Raw genomic sequence first — 17,802 nt, forward strand, 5'->3', positions numbered from 1 at the left:
CTACTGTGCACTGACAGCAAAGGGAGTGAATGTTTAAGGTGATAGATGCCAATCAAGTGAGGTGCTTTCTTCTGAATGATGCAGAGATTCATGAGTGTAGTTGAAGCTGCACACATCCAAGCAAGTTGAGAATAATCCATAATCCTGAGAATTACTTTGTAGATAGTGGATAGGCTTTTCGGGAGTCAAGAGGTGAGTTATTCACTGTGTTATGACCCCAGCTGATGCTACAAACTGGACAAGCCTGATTCCAGGGTGGAACTCGGCTTGACAGATCCAAACTCTATTTTGATTAGATACGTGGAGAGTGGCTACTGAACAGAGTCATAGGAGTCAGCTGATGAACTTTTAACAAAAGGATAAAACATTTATTCACCAAGAAAAGATGAACCATATTACATTACTCTTTCAACCACAATTATATCTTTACAGGTACATACAGATTTGTAAGGATAACACAAGTTACAAAAGCTATCTAATACTCTAATGTCCACAATAAGTACATAGTTCATGTAAACCAATAGGCAACTTGTGGTCAGACACACCACACTCTGAAACCAAGTGACAGATGCCACCCCAAATAGATGCTATGGATCTCTCATCAACATCACCCCCCCTCCAGACACTTGTTACACCAAGAGTTGACCAGTCTCACTTAACTCCGTCTTTCACACAAGGTATCCAATCTCCAAGAACTTGCTTTGGAATCTTCTCCCAAACCGACACTCTCTCAGACACCTTCCGCAGAGATCCACTTCCAATGTTCCTCTCCCCTGGGTCACCACATGCATTCAAGCTTCCTTCCATAGACTCTCTCTCACCAACTCACCCGTCAGCAGTGCACCACTGCTTCACATGCTCATAGTAAAGAGTTACAGGCCTTCAGCTGTCTCCTTCTGGTTCCTCACAAGCCTATATCACTTTAAATCTGCTTCCTGCAGCTTTCAACTCTAAGCTTGAAGCCTTCCTCTGCTCCTCACTCTTAACTTCACTTAACAGGACCATTTCCAGGTTCCTGGCCTTCATTTGACTAGAAGGTCCTCTTCGGACTTTCTCCTGTTTCTGTCTCTCTTTGGCCTTGAGACCTTTCGGTTCCTTTGGGAAATCTACTCTCTGCAGTTCCCTCTCCCATGTAGACTGCTTCTCTGGAGTCTTGGCTTCCACTTCAGTTTAGGACTTGCTATCTGCCCCTCTGTTGTCCAGTCTCTCTCAGGCAGCTGTTTTTAACCGTACTCCAACTGCTGCTTTTCCTCCGTCAGTGTCTGTGTGAGTCCCCCTCTGGACCCCTGATGCTAGGCAACAGCGCAGTTTTTGCTACTCTCATTTGCGCTTTAACTTCTCTTCAACAGTCGTAAGAATCTCATTAAAAATGCAGGTATACAAACAGAGCTTTGGACCTGCTGTCTTCATTCAAAAATGAAACTAGATCCCAGGTTTGACCTTTTAACCCACAAAAAGAAAAAAAACTTAAAGATATACTTTATTCCTAATGCACCCAAAAACACACAACTCACTTAAACTATCTCTGTTTCCTAACAACTGCTGAATTCCAAGCCTCTGACCTGCTTTTGCAATAGTGTCTATAAGGCTAGCCTAGTTCAGTTTCTGGTCAATCATAACCCTCATTGTTGATGGTGCAGGATTCAGCAATGGTAGTGCTGCTGAGTTCAAAAGGCTTAGTGTTGAAATTTCAGTAAAGCACAGTAGTGGATGTGTGAAAGCTTTCCATTTTGTCTATTTGAATTGCACCGATATTGCAAGAACAATTCAAAATGGTGAATGATAATTATCTACACCTACTATGGTTTCCTCATTACTTTAGAAGAACTTTGAGTATTGCTGAAATAAAAAGATACATGCTGTTGAAGTTTTTCAGCTTGCACTCATTAGGATAAATGCAAGAATGCCAAATTTCAAAGGCAGCAACAATTTATAATACATAAGAAAAGGGTGCTGATTGGTCATGACGTTACCATGGAGAATACATTAGGGAACTATAGCCCCCATGCTTTTGTTTAATTCAAAAAAGGTACAATGCCTGGATATGTTCCTTTTTGCCTGCAGAGGAAAGATCCCTACATGTGAATATATGTAGCTTCTAGCAAGTATAAGTGAGCCACACTGCAAACCAGACTGATAGTCTTAATTTGGTTGTTAATGTCATTTTTAGCACACTTGGGAGGATTCAGCAAATGCTGTCCAATTGTGGAATCACATCTAACATTACACTTTAACGTTTGGATTTTGGAAGCATGGGCTGGTTCAATGCAATCAATCCTCTGCCTACTGCCAAAGAGACGTACAGCCTACAAATTTAGCATCACAACGGCACCAAAATTCATATAGTACATTACTCATCTGTGTGCTGGCAGAACATCTTTTTAGCTTAGCAGCAACATCCTGTTAATGGAAAATACCGCTCATGTTGCCTCTGCATTGTAGCAGCATGGAATGGTTAGCATCACTGGTTCAGATTTTTGGGATGCCTTACCTTTCCAGGGCAGTTTGATGTAAATTGGGAACTTTTCAGGTCTAAAAGTAGCACTCTTAGGTCCATTCATGAGTATGCACCATTCACAGCAAGCAATGGCCTGATCAGGGTAGCCATTATCCTGCAGGATAGCTTTGATGTGCCCTATTTTGGCATCAAACTTGCACGATGAGCAAATGCTTGGACCTTATTTACAAGATTGCACTTAAGGCCAATTTGAAAGCGCCTGGAGCTTGACCAGTGAAGGTAGGCTTGCAGTAGAGAACCCACTGGCGGATATCTTAACTAGCACATCAAGTTGAAGGGAGCTCCTTAGGCTGCTCTATTTCACCAGTGAATTTGAGTGCGGGATGGATCGCATTAACATGTGTAAGGAAATTCTTACACACAGCTGCTGATTCAAACAGATCAAACATATCACCTGTGCATCAGACATATGCAAGGTTAGGAGGTTAGGGGTTATTCTGTTGAAAACGTGTTCCTCGTGGAAACCAATGAAAATGCTAATGAGAGCTGGGCCTAGAGGGGATCCCATTGCAACATCATCTATTTGGGACTCATGGTGTCATTAAAGCTGAACTCAACTGTGCGAATTGCTGAGTTCATAAGTTTAATGAATACAGATTCAAAAACGTCAGTACATCTAGATTGCTTTCTTTTTAATTTATTCTCTCTTGGGATCTGGGCATCACTGGCAAGGCCAGCACTTATTGCCCATCCCTAACTGCCCATAAACTGATTAGCTTGCAAGGCCATTTCAGAGGGCAGTTAAGAGTCAACCATATTGCTATGGGTCTGGAGTCACATTGAGGCCAGGCCAGGTAAGGATGGCAAATTTCCTTCCCTTAAGGACATTAGTGAATCAGATAGATTTTTTTTTAAAACAACAATCAATGCTTTCATGGCTACCATTACCAAGGCTGGCTTTCATTCTAGATTTTATGAATTGAATTCAAATTCCACCATCTGCCATGCGCCAGAGCATTCGTCTGAGCCTATCCATCATCTGGAACCCAAACTCAGCCATTAGGAATTGAAATGAAAGTTGCAAGGCCTTTGGGAGAGCCACCTCCTTCTGACCACCCTGGGTGGTTAAATGCAAATGGCCTTTGCAGTTGGGCTGTACAGTCTACAGCGGGGTCATAAGGTGGCTCATCACAAATAACGAGGTGTAATTTTACCTAAAACTGCCAGGTGGCTTCTTTTGTTCAGGGGTCACAGGTAGACATAGTTTCAGCCATTTCAAGGATCTTTGCTCAGTTTTAAAATTTTAAAAATAGCAATGAGCATATCTATGTATCTTTTATAAAAATGTAGAAATGTAGGTTCCTCACACTGATAATCATTCTCGTCTATTTAATTAGTTACTTTGACAGCATAAATCCATCTCAACTTCTCTTTCTGCTCCCAGATCCTTGACTGTTTTATCCCAAATTCATGCTCAGCTTTCCCACAATTCCACTGAATCTCATTGAGGTTTCCACCCCTACCATGGCACAACCAGTGCTAACCAAAATCACAAATGGCATTTTCTGTGATTGTGGTGTATTATCCCTCAGTCCTCCTTGAACAATCTGCAACTGTCCACCTTTCAGCCACACAACCATCTTCTCCTGTCCAGCTCAGCGGAACTGCCTTCCTTTTGCCCCTTTCTTATCTGTCTAATCATAGCCACAGCATCTCCAAGCAATGATTTCTCTGCCCACCGCCTCACCATTAACTCAAATTATCCCAGGGATCTATCCCTGCTCCAATTCCTTATCTACATGTTGCCCTTTAACAAAATCCACCCACAGAGCAGGGTCAGCTTCCACTGATAGCAACCAGTTCTACCACTCTCCTACATGTTTCAATCCTTCTGTTGTTTCTGCATTGCCACACGCTGCTTGTCAAACATCCAATATTGGGTGAGATGCAATTTCCTCCAGTTAACATCTGGAGACTGAAACCATTGACTGTGGCCCATAACCAGTCCATAATGTTCATCCACAATTCAATCTCCTGCCTAACCACCACATCATACAGAACCAACTCTTTGAAGCCTCAATATTCTCTTTGGTCTCAGTCTGATGCTGTATCTTCTCCATCACAAAGAACAACTAGTTGCATAGCCATAATATTGCTCATCTCTTCCCCCTATCTCAACCCATCTTCCACTGAAACCCACATCTGTGCTCGTCACTTCCTGACTTGACTGCTCCAATGCTCTCCTGGCTGATCTCCCATCCTTCATTCTCCACAAACTTTAGCCCTAAACTTTACCACTCATATTCTATCTCGAACCATGTCCTGTTCATTCATCACACGTCATCAACTTACATTGGCTCCTAATCCCCAAATGCTTAAACGTAAAATTCTCTTCCCCATTTTAGGTCCTTTCATGGCCTCACCCTTTCCTAAATCAGTGACATCCTCTAGTCCAACAGCCTCATACTCTTCTCTGACCTCTTGTGCATTCTCTCCTTCCTTTGTCCCACCATTGGTGGCAATGCCTTCACCTTAGCCCCATGCTCTCCGTATCTTCACCTCCCTCCCCTCCTTGAAGGCCCTGCTTAAAAAACAACCCCATTGACATAGCCTTTGGTCACCTTATCTAATATTACTTCTTCAGTGTGACATCCATTTTTTTCTGATTATACATCTGATGTAATTGGGAGATTTTTTTTCTATAATAAAAGGTGTTATATCAATGAGTTGTTGAGGAAAGCAAAAGCAGCATTGGGAATACCATTACCTTTTAAGTCATAATTTCTTTACTGTTGCTTGGTCAATACGCTGGCATTCCCTACTGAATAATAAACTAAACAAATACTTGGTGTCGATCTTCAAGGGGTAAAGTACAAAAAGCCTCTCAAATAATAGAGAGCCAAGGGACTAGCGAGAATGAGGAACTGAAAGAAAGTACTAATTGCATAGCCATAATATTGCTCATCTCTTTCCCCTACCTCAACCCATCTTCCACTGAAACCCACATCTGTGCATCCTCCAGTCCAACAGCCTCATACTCTTCTCTAACCTCTTGTGCATTCTCTCCTTCCTTTGTCCCACCATTGGTGGCAATGCCTTCACCTTAGCCCCATGCTCTCCGTATCTTCACCTCCCTCCCCTCCTTGAAGGCCCTGAAGGCCTTGAAAGTACTGAAGAAATTAATGGGACTGAAATAGTTGTTAAATCCCATGGACCGATGATCTACATCTCACTGTTGAAAGAGGTGGCTGTAGAGATAATTGATGCATTGATGGTCATCTTCCAAAATTTTATAAATTCTTGAACTGTCCCTGCAGATTGGAAGGTAGCAAATGTAACCCCACTATTTAAGAGGCAGAAAGAAACAGCAAACTACAGACTTGTTAGCCTGACATCAGTAGTGCGGAAATAACTAGAATCTATTATAAACCACGTAATAACTGGTCACTTAGAAAATAGTGGTAGGATTGGGTAGAGTCAACATGGATTTAGGAAAGGGAACTTATGTTTGACAAACCTGTTGAAGTCTTTTGAGAATGTAACTAACCGAATAGATAAGGGGGAACCAGTGGATGTGGTATATTTGGATTTTCAGTAGGCTTTCGATAAGATCCCACACAGGAGATTAGTAAACAAAATCAGAATACATGGATTTGGGTGTAATGTACTGCCATGAATTGAGAGTTGGTTAACAGACAGAAAACAGTAGGAATCAACATGTCATTCTTAGCTGGGCAGGCAGTGGTTGGTGGGGTACTGCAAGGATCAATGCTTGGGCCCAGCTGTTCACAATTTATATCAATGATTTGCATGTGGGGACCAAATGTAATATTTTCAAGTTTGCTGCTGACACAAAATAAGTGGGAAGAAGAGTTGTGAAGAGGATGTAAAGAGACTTCAAGGGGAGTTAGACAAGCAAAACGAGTGAGCAGCAACATGGCAGATTAAATATAAAGTGGAAAAATGTGAAATTATTCACGTTGGTAGGAAAACAGAAATGCAGAGTATTTCTTAAATGAGAGATTGGGAAGAGTTGATGTCCAAAGGGGCCTAGGTGCCCTTGTTCATAAGTCACTAAAAGCTAACATGCAGTTGCAGTAAGCAATTAGGAAGGCAAATGGTATGTTAGCCTTCATCGCAAGGGGATTTGAGTACAGGAGTAAAGATGCTTTGCTAAAGCTGTATAGAGCCTTGGTGAGACCACACTTGGAGTATTGTACAAAGTTTTGGTATCCTTACCCAAGGAAGGATACACTTGCCACAGACAGTCTAACAAAGGTTCACCAAGCTGATTCCTGCAATGGTGGGATTGTCTTATAAGGAGGGATTGAGGAGACTGGGCCTGTATTCTCAAGCGGTTAGAAGAATGAAAGGTGATATCATTGAAACATACAAAATTCTTACAGGACCCAACCAGGTAGAGGCAGGAAGAATGTTCAGCCTGGCTGGGGGAGTCAAGAACCAGGGGACATAGTCACAGAATGAGGGGTACTGAGATGAGGAGGAATTTCTTCACTCAGAGGGTGGTGAATCTTTGGAATTCTCTTCCTCAATGACTAGAGACTCTATCATTGAGCATGTTCAAGACAGATATCAATATATTTCTAGATATTAAAAGACATCAAGGAATATGGGTTTAGTGCAGGAAAATGGCATCGAGTTAGATGATCATCCATGATCTAGTTGAATGGTACAGCAGGCTGGAGAAGCCGAATGGCCTATTCCTGCTCCTATTTCCTATGTTCCTGATGACATCATGGGAGCACCAATACCAAGTGAGCAATAAATACAGCTTTGCCAGTGTCACCCACATGATGGGAACAAATTAAAAACAGATGGCTGCACTTGTTTAAACTGCCAGATTCAGTTCTTCACTGGCATTACTATCAGGGTTGGGAGGTGGAAGAGACAAAGCCAGTAAGTGGCATTCTACCTAGACACTCATATTAACTATCCCCCACCCAAGGAAGAGCAGTATCTGGCAATCACAGCTCAACTGACGTGGATCTTAGAATCCATGTCAAGTAGAGATTTTTTGGCCTAGGTGACTTTTGGAATCTTCAAATTGGTTTCAATTTGATCACCAAAAGCTTAACTCCTTGGGCAGTTCTTCCAAGATTTGATTTGGAGATTCGCAGTGAACTCAAACCCTAAACTATGGCATAAAACTTCAGCATTGCTGTTTTGGGCTCTGTACTGAGGATGTCTTTTGTAGATAATTCTGAACAGTTGGCTAATTCTATCTGTAATAGCCATAGGGACTGTTTGTTGTATGTTGCTCCCCTACAAATAGTTTGCTTATATAAAAACATAATCCAGTTAGCTTGATGCATTGCCAATCTCAATTATGGAGTACCTTGAGAATACAGCCAGGTTCCCCAATTACTCTGACTTTCAACTCCTTTTTCAGAGAGATCAAGTGCTTTGGCACCCAGTGGGAATTTTCTGTACTACATTAAAACCCTGGGGAGTCTACTACAGGCTGCGTAAACAAGAGTCCCTCGGCAGCTGTGGGAATGCCAGAGTTGCCAACCTCAGATTGCAGACATCAGGAGACTACTGGCACTGCTAGTTATGCATTAATCAGACTCATTCACATTTTTTACTGACATTAAAAGTTCCATATCTGGTACAATCACATAACTGCCAATCCCAGTACAACAAAATAATGAGACAATCTGTTGCATCATAAAGATAATAACACAGACATTGCATGAGCATTAGGAGTTCGCACACTGATGTTTTTCTATTTTTATCCTCGTAACAGTCACCCAGCAGCAATAAAAATGTGAGTGGGATTGGTTGGAGAGAGAACTGATGAGAATGAGAGGAATGGAAATCAGCTTGAAGGGGATTACTTGGCCATGGCAGAACAAACCTAGGTTGAGAATGGAGGCTGGCCAGCTTCAAAAGAAATGGCAGAGGATAAAGGTTGCATGAGAGCTTAATGAGATCTGAGAGCCAATCTGCTAAGAGGTGGGGGCATTCAGCAACAGTGATTGAAAATTACAGGAAACGAGCACTGTTAATTTGGGAGCACCTGTCAAGATATCCAAGTTCAACAGCTTGGGGGACATGAGCAAAAGACACCACCAGAGAACCAATAGAAGCATTTCAATGGGGCAGGATATTAGGGAACGTTCCAGTGCTTCCATAAGATATGGAATCAGGAAAGCTAAAGTTCAGTTCGGGACAAGGGGAAAATTAAACAGGAGACAATTTAATTTTGAAAAATTCAGGCAAGTTACATTAATTAAAACAACCTAAATGCACACAAGACATTCAGAGCAGATCTTAAAATGGCTCAAATTGCTAATCTCATGATCAACTCTGGTTAACTGTCTTCTTAAACCCTCTCCTCTGTCTCCTCCACCCTCACCTCCAAGAATAGATGCAAGGAGCTCATGAGCTTCTTCATCAGTAGGATTCAGACCATCTGATTAGCTACCCTTGCCACTTCCGTCCCTCTCACCAGCCCACTGTGCCAAACGTCATCTAAGGTTCCCCCACCCCTCCACTGTCCTTGAGCTCCCATCTTTCTCTAGTTTCTCTCCTATCTCACCTCATGCCCTATCCAGATTGATCTTGACAATGAGATCCACCTCCTGCTCTCTCAAATCTAATCCCACTAAATTAATGATTATTCAGCTTCCTTCCTGGTTTCTGTGTCAGCAGTTTTGTTAACGGTTCTCTCTTCACATGTACTGTCCACCCCTCTCCTTCAAAGTACTGTCACCATCCTTTGGTGTCATATTCAATTCTGAGATGAGCTTCCGAGCACATAGCTGTACCACCACAAAGACTGCCTATTTCCACCTCTGTAACTGCCCAACTCCGCGCTCGTCTCAACTCATCTGCTGCCAAAACCCTCATTCAAACCTTCCTGGCCAACTTTCAATGTTTTATTCTCACTAAGCTTGGTGTCTTCCAAACTCTGCTGCTCATGTCCTTACTTGCACCCAGTTGCAATCACCCATCACCCCTATGTTCCCTCGGTCTACACAGTCTCTGGTTAAACACATCAATTTTCTCATTCTGGTTTTCAAATGTCTTTATGGCCTCATCCTTCCTTAAAATCTACTTCTCTAACCAAACTTTTCGTCATCTGCCCACATATCTCTTAATGTGGCTTGACGTCTTATTTTGTTTTTATATGCACCTATGAAACACCTGTGAAATTTTATTACATTAATAGTGCTATATAAAAGCAAGTTGCTGTTACTTGATAGTGGAAAAGCTCTGGACAGCACAGCTAATCCAGAAGAAAGAGATATAAATTATTCTGCACTCTTCCCACAACTTATTTAATAGTAAATCAAGTTGAAGAATTGATCTAAAATCCTGGGAATACCATGATCCATAATAAGTGAGGTCCAGAGTGGACCTTTATTACAAAGGGACTGAAATATAAAAGTACTGCAATTGTATAGGACTTTGGTGAAACCACACCTGGAATACTGTACTAGGTGCAGTTTTGGTCTCCTTACCTAAGGAAGGCTATACCTGCCTTAGAGAAAGTGCAATGAATATTGACCAGGCTGATTCCTGGGGGGTGGGGGGGTGGGTTTCTGGGAGGTGAGGTTGAGTAGGTGAGGCTGAAACTCCCTGGAGCCTAAAAGAATGAGAGGTGGTCCCATTCAACATCAAAAATTCTTAAGGGGCTTGACAGGGTGGATGCTGGGAGGATGTTTCCCCTGGATGAGGAGAATTACGAATCACAGTCTCAGAATAGGAGGTTGGCCATTTAGAACTGAGATCAGCTCAAAAGGTTGTGAATCTTTGGAATTTTCAGAGAGCTGTATATTCAAGTCAGAGAGCGATAGATTTTTGGAGACCAGGGAAAGTCAAAGGATGCAGGGATAGTGTGGGAAGATGCAGCTGCAGTAGATCAGTAATGTTCTTACTAAATGGCAGAATTACCTATTTCTGCTCTTATTTATGTAGTCCCTGCTGATGTCCAGGAACTCTAAGATGTAAGTCCAATCGAGGTGAAAATTCAGGAATTATGGAAGGTACTATCCCTTACAAACTGTTAATCTGTCATACTGCATTTCTTGCCACAGACATTGGCATGCTGAATTACAATGGTTTGGCACTTAAATTTAATTAAATTAAAAATTGGAGAGTGGATTTTATCTCCTTTGCATTGAACAATTTCAACAGGAACATATCCAATTTGGTCATAAAGATTTACACAACCAGCTTTTTTTTTGTCCATGAGATGTGAGCATCACTGACAAGGCTAGCATTTGTTGCTCATTCCCACTTGCTCTTGAGAAGGTAGTGGTGAGCTGCCTTCTTAAACCACTGCAGTGCTGTTAAGGAGGAAGTACCATGATTTTCTAATGACAGTGAAGGAACAGCGACAAATTTTCAAATTAGGATGGTGTGTGGCTTGGAGGAGAACTTGCAGGCTTGGAGCCCCATGTATTTGCTGCCCTTTGTTACTCTTGATGGTAGAGGTTCCATGTTTGGAAGGTGCTGTCGAAGCAGGCTTGACAAGATGATACAGTGCATTTTGTATCTGGTAGACATTGCTGCGCCACTGTGCGTCAGTGGTGGAGGGGTGAATGTTTAAAGTGGTGGACAGAGTGCCGATCAAGCAAGCTGTTATATCCTGTTTGGTGTCAAACTTCTTGCATGTTGTTGGAGCCACGCTGACCCAGGCAGGTGGAGAATATTCCATCACATTCCTGACTTGACTTGATGTTGGACAGGCTTTGGGGAGCCAGGTGGTGAGTTACTTGCTGAGTGAAGAATGTTAGGAAATAGCTTATCCTTAGGAGCATACCACTTCTCACTCACTAAACCTTGGAGAACAAGGGATCTTACTCCTTTCATTTTTGAGGAAACAAAATGGCTGCTGGGGAGTTGGTTGGTTTAAAAAAATTTCAAAGGTTTTCTTCTGTTGGTAACTTTCATGTTTGCATCAGTACATTTACCAGGCAGGTGTCTGTTCTTTACACTGTATTGCAATCAGTGTAAGCTGGCTGTCATTGCACCAGAAAACAACAAACTTGTTGTGATGGCAATATGATTTTGGCCCTATCACTTTCCATACATCATCAGAATCCTGAGATTAAGGAATTTTATAGCTTATCATTGGAATAGGTTGCAAGAGTCCCAAAGAACTGCAATATTATTGTCAGGTAATAGAAGCCCGAGCAGAACAAAACTCAGTAGTTACCTTTCTTCGGGGTAACTGCTGACAACATTCCGCCTGAGCCCAATCATGGCTGAAACAGAAGGCATATTGCTTGTGAAGACCTTGAGGTCCCTTTGCATTCAGGAGGAGAGCATTTGGGCAATGAACCACTTTGCCATTCAAGGCAGCCTTTATACTACTTGTGTGACAACACAAGATGGTGTTAATGGTATTGGTCACTAAGAATAATGAGTGATCCTCAGCAAAGATCCAGGAAATCGTAGCTGGTCCTCCTGTTGGCTCATTTTTATCAGCACTGTGCAAGGTGGAACTGAGCCATACAAACCAAGGTACCCAAGTCAATCCTCAAGTTATTGATCTTACATGTGAAAGTGTGAGGTCTGCAACTGGCCTTGGCACTCCAGGGGTGCTGAGAGAGAAAATGGGAAGATGCTTATTTTCATAATTCCTATCTGAGGAAAGTCCTGCTGGAAAGATAGTGAGTGAGAGCAAGACAGTATCAAGCTTGCTGTAACATTCTTTGCAGTAGAACAGCCTGTTGGCAGTGTCTCGGCTCACATGAGGAACTCCCAGTTTGGGTGAAGTATGGAGCTGTGACCCTAGGAGAGATGGGCAAAAAAATTGTGGACGGGGAAGAGAATGTAAACAAAAAGTCATGTTACCTTTTGATCCAAACAGAAATATCGACACATGGAAGGTGCAACAGTTACTATGCTCGATTTCCATGGATGCTGAATTTATAGCTTGGGATCCTGCAGTATTCAAGCATAATTGCAAATGTGGTAACATATGACAGAAATGTATTCCCAGGTATACCCTAATGGGTAATCTCTTCGTACATACTGAAACATGCTTCTACCACAAGTAACAATTGTGACAGTAATTAGAGACATCTATGGATACTTCAATTAAAATCTGCTGAGCCTTTGACTCGAGGAATGAGATTAATTCTGTGCCGCATGACCAATTGCTTTCTTGGTCTTTATTTAACATAGATGGAGTGAAGAAGAGCTATTTGGCGCATTGTTAATTTTCATGAAAAAGCTGATGTGAGCAAAAAGGGAGCAAGGCTTTTAGAAAGCACCAGACCTTTCACCCTGCCTTACTCCCATCAAGAACTCATACAAAACAAAGCCAAGGTCCATTAACGTCACTGAAGAGAAAGAAAGTTCTGAACACCAGCTCAGGTCAAATTATTGCTGTACATAATGGCAAAATAGTCCAGAACAAGGGTATAACGGCTATTGGTAATTATTGGATCAGTCAGAGCAACAGCCAAGAGGAGCATGGAAACTCAGAGCACAGGTCGGCACACCTGATTCATGGCCTGCAGGAAATTCTATCCATTAAAAAGAATGGCTTAGGCTTCAGAATTCCTGATCTGTGATTCTGTCACACAAAGGGTTAAACAATAAGATTTGCCCTCCAGCTCCTTTTCTTATGCAAGTGCTAATATTAAACAAGGAAATTGTAAGAGCAGAGAAATAATGATAGATTTATTTAAGACATTAGTCAGATCAGACTTAGAGTAGTAGTGTCAGCCATGGCTCAGTAAGTAGCATGCTCACCTCTGAATCACAAGTGCCACGCCAGGGCTTCAGGACAAAAATTTAGGCTGATACTCCAGTGCAGTAATGGGAGAAGTACTGCACTGTCAGAGGTACCGTCTTTCAGATAAGACGTTAAGCCGAGACTCCATCCGCCTGCTCAGGTGGATGTAAAAGATCCCATGGCACTATTTCAAAGAAGAGCAAGGCAGTAATCACCGGTATCCTGGCCAATATTTATCGCTCTATCAACATCACAAAAAAATGGCATCTGGATATTATCACATTGCTGTTTGTGGTCGCCACGTTTCCACAGTACAACAATGACTATGTTTCAAAGTACACTTCATTGGCTATAGAGTCCAATGGTTGTGAAAAGTACTTTATAAATACAAGTTTTTCTTTTTTCTTTTACTGTATGCAGTTTTGGATATCACATTATAGAAAGGACAAAGTTGATCAAACACTTAAGAGTACAGATTCAGCAGGATGGTGCCGCAGACAGAAAACCACACTTGCGAGACAGCATATAGTGTCTTCAATATACTTGGTCAGAATGGAGATGTCTGGGTAACTCCTCTATCAATCAGAGCAACAAACCAATACTGCAAGTGACTGAAATTCATTTCGCACACAAGTTCTGTTTGTCGCAGTTTATAAAAACTCCCTTCAAATAAACTCTGTAAATAAACTGTTCGCTTTGCTGTTAGCTGAAAAATGCACTGTTTGGCTGTGAGGAAAGGCCTGAAATACTGGCACTATTTCTAGCAAAGTGAAGACCACCAAGAGGAGATTGAATAGATTTTAAAAGTTATGATAATTTTCCTTTATTCACGCTACTTGGGAATTTAGTGGCAAGGGATTTACCAATTGGAGCATGGATTACAAAACAAGGTGGTTATGATGAGCCTTTATAAAACCCTGGTTCGGCCCTAACTGGACTAGTGCGTGCAAATCGGGGCATCATGCTTTAGGAAGGATATGAAGACACTCCAGCGGGTGCAGAAAAGATTTACAAGAATGGTTCCAGAGATGAAAGACAGCAGTTACAAGTATAGATTGGCAAAGCTCAGGGTGTTCTCCTTAGAGAAGAGAAGGCTGAGAAGAGAGATGTTCAAAATCAAGATGAGTTTGGCAGAGTAGATAGGGAGAAAATGTTCAGAAAATTGGTAGAAGGGTTGAGTACCAGAGGAACTGATTTAAGGTGATTGGCAAAAGGAGCCAATGGTAACAAGAGGAAAAACTTTATGCAGTTAGTGATTAAGGTCTGGAACGTATTGCTTGAGAGCATGGTGGAGACATAATCAATATTGGCTTTCAAAAGGGAATTGGATAATTCACAGAAACAGTGCAGAAGAGGCCCTGCGGCCCATCGAGTCTTCACCGACACGTGAGAAATACCTGACCTACCTACCTAACCCCATTTACCAGCACTTGGCCCATAGCCTAGAATGTTATGACATGCCAGATGCTCATCCAGGTACTTTTTAAAGGATGTGAGGCAACCCGCCTCCACCACCCTCCCAGGCAGTGCATTCCAGACCATCACCACCCTCTGGGTAAAAAAGTTTTTCCCTCACATTCCCCTAAAACCTCCTGCCCCTCACCTTGAACTTACATAGCCTTGTGACTGACCCTTCAACTAAGGGGAACAGCTGCTCCCTATCCACCCTATTCATACCCCTCATAATCTTGTATACCGTGATCAGGTCGCCCCACCGTCTTCTCTGCTCCAATGAAAACAACCCAAGTCTATCCAACCTCTCTTCATAACTTAAATGTTTCATCCCAGGCAACATCCTGGTGAATTATCTGGAGAAAAAAATTGCAGGGCTACAGAGAAAAGGCAGGGGTGTGGGGCTAGCTGAGTAGTTCTTAAAGAGAGCCAGCACAGGCATAATCAGCTGAATGGCCTTCTTCTGTGCTGTAACCATTCTATGATTCTTCTAATTATTCTAAAATGGTCACAGAAATGGAGTAAAGGGGTTAGCAGACATTTCTTATTTTTTGAAACGTGGATTGTTTTGTCACAGGGAGGTAGAGACCATTGCATGCTGTTCAATTTTGTCTTTGCAAATATTTGAAGCAAAGGCTTTGTGTTGGGCCGAATGGCCTCCTTATATGCTGTAACAATTATGTGATTTTGCCCTTTTCAGACCCACTGCCCATGCCACCGACAGTCAGCAGTGCCTATTGGCCGCTCTTAGATAGTCGGGTCCTTGACACCACAAGTGTTGTGGTATCTGCCACTCAACATTAATCACGAATTATATGCCACCTGAAACAAAGACACTGAACATATACTTATCAATGTCAAGCCCCATTATGTTACCAAGGGGAGTGACTGAGTCAGTCTGATGCAAACATGGAGCTGTTGTTCAAGGACAGAATAAAGCCCATAGACCCTTTCCTTCAAATGAAAAGATTCTAAGTGCTCCAAACTGAGAAACTCTTGAATAAAAGACCATCTTCTGCCAGAAGATGCAAATACACATGTCTCTTTTGCAGGCAGCAGAATAGAAAGATGCATTGGTAACCTTCTCAGTGGGGTTTCCAAATACTGGCATTTGTTTGTTTTGCACACAGCTATACATCATATACTGTGAGGTTAAACCCAGATTCCTACTCCTGTATAAAGTGCAAATTGGCTGCCTACCAGACGATGCATTATAGCAAAAACCTCATACATAATTCCTGCGATTCCGTTAGGTATATCTGTACAGGGATTTAAATTAAGCTCATTTGGTGCATCTCCAAGTTTTGCTCCAGTTCTGATGGGAATTACAGTGCTGTGCTGTGATTTCTTTATCAACAATTCTGTGTTCATAATTGCCACATGGTTACTTCACTGCCATATATAAGTGTAAACATGCGGGTACAATGGCATAGTGGTTGTGTTACTGTACTAGTAATCTAGAAGCTTGGACTAGTGATCCAAGATGTGAATTCAAATCCCACAGTAGTTGGGGAATTTAAATTCAGGAATTAAATAAATCTGTAATTAAAAAGCTAACATCATTCTTGTTGTAAAAACTCATCTGGTTCACTAATATCCTATAGCGGAGGAAATCTATCAATCTTACCTAGTCCAGACAAAATGTGGCTCTTAAATCATCCTCTGAAATGACCTGTCAACTGTATTAAATCACTACGATAAACAAGAAAAATAAAACCAGATGGACCACCCGCCATCAATCCAGGCACCAGACAAGTGTCAGGAAGATATAATAATTTTCATAATATGATTGGAATTTATTGTAAAGCAGAGTAATAGTGGGGTCTGTGTCTATGGGGGGGTGTGTGTGTCTGTGTGTGTGTGCGCGCGCGTGTTCGTGCATGCACCTGTGATTTAATTGAGTTAAAGGCAACTGATCTAAAGGCTTTGATGTAACAGAAGTTAAGCTAGGTTGAAATGTTAAGTAGGTGTAAAGGGAACATTTGCATTTTTAAATAAGCCAGGCTAGCTTGAATTGAAAAGAAGGGGTGAAATGTTTCAAGTAGTCAGGAGAAGTTAAGAAACGCCTGTGTTTATTTTTTCCAAAGATTACTGGTAAAATTGGTGCTTTGATAGATTTTTATTATTAGAGAGGTAAAGTCCAAAGACATAGTGAAACAATGAGAATTTGCATTCAAAGGGGAAATCTGTATAAAGGACATGAGGTTCTGTGTAGGAAAGAAAGAATTCTAAGATCTACAAATGTGAAAAGCTTCCAGTATCTAAGCCTCAAACTGCTGTCCACAAGGAACTGAAGCTGAGAAAAACTCACTTTGAATTTGACTGTTGAGAATATTGTGTGTTACTTTGCCTGGGTCTTTTAAAATCAATGTGACTTACTGTTGCCTTAACGGAGATGCAACTGGGGATTAGATTAATTAGGGGATTTGGAAGTTATCATCGTGGTAATTTGTAGATCTATTTATGTGCTTAAAATCACTTCTTCTATTAATAAAGGTTTAATTTAATTTTGTAAGAAACCTATAAGCCTCGGTGGTCTTATTACAACTGAATTCAAAGCATGCATCTCGAAATACATACAAACTGCAAATAGTTGTGGCAACTGCTTCAAGTTTCCCTCTGGGATTTGAGCAGCTTGGCATTTATCATCTACCTGCCATAACACAAGACTAAGGCATGCCAGTACAAATGACCCTCCAGAGTCCTCCTTGATTTGGACTTATGCCTAAATTGGGAGACCTGTACCACAGCCAAGACAATCACAGGCTGATGTAGCCATACTCAAAGAATCATATCTTTCAGCCAACATCTCAAACTCCAAAATTACCAGCCTGGCCCATCTTCTGCCCTCCCACAGGCAGAACAAGCTCACCGGAGCTGACAGCACATTGATAGATAGTTGGGAGGGTGCTGCCTTGGCAGTTTTCAAAATAGACTCAGACTCCATTGAGGTTTCATGGCATCAGGTCAAATATGGGCAAGAAAACCTCCTGAAGATTACCACTCTCGCTCAGCTGATGAATCAGTACTCCACATTGAATACCACTTGGAAGAAGCACCAAAGATAGCAAGGGCACACAATGTATTCTGGGTGGGGGGCTTAAATATCCATCATCAAGTGTAACTTGGTGGGCCCACTACAGACTGAGTCCTGAAAAAAATGGCTGCAACACCG

At 41.8% G+C, this 17,802-nt stretch overlaps 1 protein-coding gene across 8 annotated transcripts in view; it reads right to left on the reverse strand.

Moving 5' to 3' along the window:
- The window catches only part of hip1 (huntingtin interacting protein 1), a 295,812-nt gene that overhangs the window by 71,220 nt on the left and 206,790 nt on the right, over positions 1-17,802 (reverse strand). The gene's annotated exons all lie outside the window — the stretch shown is intronic.

The sequence above is a fragment of the Carcharodon carcharias genome, chromosome 10 (genome assembly GCF_017639515.1).
Source record: "Carcharodon carcharias isolate sCarCar2 chromosome 10, sCarCar2.pri, whole genome shotgun sequence".
NCBI lineage: Eukaryota > Metazoa > Chordata > Chondrichthyes > Lamniformes > Lamnidae > Carcharodon > Carcharodon carcharias.